Below are 4,564 nucleotides of genomic sequence, written 5' to 3' on the forward strand. Positions count from 1 at the left end.
AGTCAAGGCCGGCTGATAACGCTGCACACCCTGCCCACGCTGGCCACGCCCCTTTCTATTATCCAAAACCAAACGGCGGCACGACAAAAGGCGGCAGAGAGGGCGCCGTGGGAGGGGCTTGTTTGCTCAGATAACGGCCTCAACAACACCCCCCCCCCCCTCCCCCACCATGAGTGTGGGACTTTTCAGCCACTTTCAGGTGTAAGGTTAAAAAAGTAAAAGTAAATAGAATCAAAAATGTTATTTAGTTTCTGAGTTGTTTCATTATCTGTTTTTTTTCACTAAATAGTACCTCAGGCCTAAGTATTCATTAAGTACCACCATAGTAGGCCTAAGTATTCATTAAATACCACCATAGTAGACCTAAGTATTCATTAAGTACCACCATAATGACAACATTAAAATACAGTAGTGTAGTAGACCTAAGTATTCATTAAGTACCACCATAATGACAACATTAAATACAGTAGTGTAGTAGACCTAAGTATTCATTAAGTACCACCATAATGACAACATTAAAATAAAGTAGTGTAGTAGACCTAAGTATTCATTAAGTACCACCATAATGACAACATTAAATACAGTAGTGTAGTAGACCTAAGTATTCATTAAGTACCACCATAATGACAACATTAAAATACAGTAGTGTAGTAGACCTAAGTATTCATTAAGTACCACCATAATAACATTAAAATACAGTAGTGTAGTAGACCTAAGTATTCATTAAGTACCACCATAATGACAACATTAAAATACAGTAGTGTAGTAGACCTAAGTATTCATGAAGCATTTTTAAAGTGATTTAGAGGTAGAATTGATTGCTAACATTAGCTACATTGCTAGCCGCCAAGAACCAGACGATTTTTTTCGTGTTAGAAAGCGAAAAAAAATTAAAAATGTTGTCTTCTTGTTCCTCATGATGTTGAAAACTGATATATAAAGAAGTGTATTTACAACATTAATAATATATACATACTATGCAAATATAAAAAAGCTTGTTGTGAAAAATGAGTTGGAATTTCACAATTAAAAGCTAGAATGTTGGCAGTATTATAATAAAAGTCGTCATTTACTCGACACAAGTCAAAATGTTACAAGAAAAACTGAACATTTGTGCAATATTATGATAAAAGTTGGAATTTTACTCAATAACTGTTGCAGTTTTACAAGAAAAGCTTAAAATTTTGGCAATTTTATGAAGAGTCGTCATTTTACTCGACAAAAGTCACAATTTTATGAGAAAACTTTTACAATTTTGGCAATGTTATAACAATTGGAATTTTACTTGGCAAAGTAAATACATACTCAAAAAAATTCACTATTTTACAAGAACAACCCAAAAAAATGGCAATATTGGGATAAAAATCTGAATTTTATATGACAAATGTCACCATTTTGCATTAAAAAGTAATCATTTTACATTAAAAAAATTAATAATTTTACGAGAAAATATTGCAATATTACAGAAACAGAAAAAATTAGACCAAATTTCACAAGAAAAAGGTCACAATTACACAAGAAAAAGTTAGAATGTTGGCAGTATTATAATAAAAGTCGTCATTTTACTCAACGCAAGTCAAAATGTTACAAGAAAAACTGAACATTTGTGCAATATTATGATAAAAGTTGGAATTTTACTCAATAACTGTTGCAGTTTTACAAGAAAAGCTTAAAATTTTGGCTATTTTATGAAGAGTCGTCATTTTACTCGACAAAAGTCACAATTTTATGAGAAAACTTTTACAATTTTGGCAATGTTATAATAACGATTGGAATTTTACTTGGCAAAGTAAATACATACTCAAAAAATGTCACTATTTTACAAGAACAACCAAAAAAAATTGGCAATATTGGGATAAAAATCTGAATTTTATACGACAAATGTCACCATTTTGCATTAAAATGTAATCACTTTACATAAAAAAGTCATCATTTTACGAGAAAATATTGCAATATTACAGAAACAGAAAAAATATGAGACCCAATTTCACAAGAAAAAGGTCACAATTTCACAGTAAAAAGTTAGAATTTTGGCAGTATTATAATAAAAGTCGTCATTTTACTCAACGCAAGTCAAAATGTTACAAGAAAAACTGAACATTTGTGCAATATTATGATAAAAGTTGGAATTTTACTCAAAAATTGTTGCAGTTTTACAATAAAAGCTTAAAATTTTGGCAATTTTATGAAGAGTCGTCATTTTACCTCGACAAAAGTCACAATTTTAAGAGAAAACTTTTACAATTTTGGCAATGTTATAATAATAATCAGAATTTTACTTGGCAAAGTAAATACATACTCAAAAATTTCACTATTTTACAAGAACAACCAAAAAAAAAATGGCAATATTGGGATAAAAATCAGAATTTTATATGACAAATGTCACCATTTTGCATTAAAAAGTAATCACTTTACATAAAAAAGTCATAATTTTACGAGAAAATATTGCAATATTACAGAAACAGAAAAAATATGAGACCCAATTTCACAAGAAAAAGGTCACAATTTCACAAGAAAAAGTTAGAATGTTGGCAGTCTATAATAAAAGTCGTCATTTTACTCGACGCAAGTCAAAATGTTACAAGAAAAACTGAACATTTGGGCAATATTATGATAAAAGTTGGAATTTTACTCAATAACAGTCGCAATTTTACAAGCAATTTGGCAATTTTATGAAAAGAGTCGTCATTTTACTCGACAAAAGTCACAATTTTATAAGAAAACTTCAACATTTTGGCAATATTATAATAATAATCGCAATTTTACTTGGCCAAATTATGACAAAGGTCATCACTTTACTTAAACAATGTCACTATTTTACAAGAACAACCAAAAAAAAAAATGGCAATGTTGCGATAAAAGTCAGAATTTTATGTGACAAATGTCACCATTTTGCATTAAAAAGTAATCACTTTACATAAAAAAGTCATAATTTTTATAAGAAAATATTGCAATATTACAGAAACAGAAAGAATATGAGAACATTTTCCCAATTTTATAAAAAAAAGTTGACACATTGTGAGAAAAAGACTACTTTTAGTTATTTTATTTTGTTTTGTTTGTAATTGGTTATTACAGTATGTCTCTATATACATATTTATTTGACTTTTTTTTATACATTTTGGCGCATTTCAATTTCTTACACACACTTGTTATTTCATATGTTGACCAGAGGGGGAGCACTTTTAAAAGCGACACAGTCAATTATAAAAATCCCTCCTTTTTGGGAGCACCCTCATTTAGATAGATGTCACCACTAATGAGACATTGTCTATTAGATGCAATGTTATTGATTTATGTCATCACTTGTTCACACCTCCTCATATGGAAGATACTTTTCCTTCTTCATGTCTCAAGCAGGCTAGAAATACAACACACACACACACGCACACACACACACACACACACACACACACACACACACACACACACACACTTCCCGCCAGACCTGTTCTGTGGGTCAAACATTCCCCAGGAGAGTGCATCGACCCTCTGTGTGGCTGTCGCCATGGCAACCGCCCGTCTTATGTTGCCAGGTCACCATGTTGCCAGGTCACCATGTTGCCACACACACACACACACACACACACACTGCTTGTGTTGGCACGTGTCTCTCTTGTTGTTCTACTTCAGCAACTATTAGTGTTTGTGAAGCTTATCAGGAATGTTTTGTGGCAGAAACAACTTTAGTCCAGACAACCATGAGGTCACTAGTGTGCTGCAGTACACGTCTGTGCCTCAGGGGGCAGTAAAGCACCACTGTTGACAATGTTGAGTCCAACCTGTATATATATATATATATATATATATATATATATATATATATATATATATATCTATATATATATATATATATATATATATATATATATATATATATATATATATATATATATATATATATATATATATATATATATATATATATATATATAGACATATATATATATATATATATATATATATATATATATATATATATATATATATATATATACACATTTATAGACATATATACACTTATACACACATATATACAGTATATACACATATAGACACATATATTTACGCACATATACAGTATGTACACCTACACACACATAGGCACATATATTTACACACAAACATTTATATACACACATATATATACACTTATACTTTATATATAGAATAGAATAGAATAGAAAGTACTTTATTGATCCCTGGGGGAAATTCAGCAATATATACACACCCATATATACACACGCATACTGTATATACCCACATTTATACGGTTATATACACGCATACATACACATTTATACACATTAACACACATATACAGTATATACACTTATATATACACATATATATATATATATATATATATATATATATATATATATATATATATATACACTTATAGACACATTTATACACACACATATACACATTAATACATATATTAATGTAAATATATATATATATATATATATATATATATATATATATATATATGCACACATATATATAAATATACATATATACTCACATATATATATATATATATATATATATATATACA

The sequence above is a fragment of the Entelurus aequoreus genome, linkage group LG26 (assembly GCF_033978785.1).
Source record: "Entelurus aequoreus isolate RoL-2023_Sb linkage group LG26, RoL_Eaeq_v1.1, whole genome shotgun sequence".
Lineage (NCBI taxonomy): Eukaryota > Metazoa > Chordata > Actinopteri > Syngnathiformes > Syngnathidae > Entelurus > Entelurus aequoreus.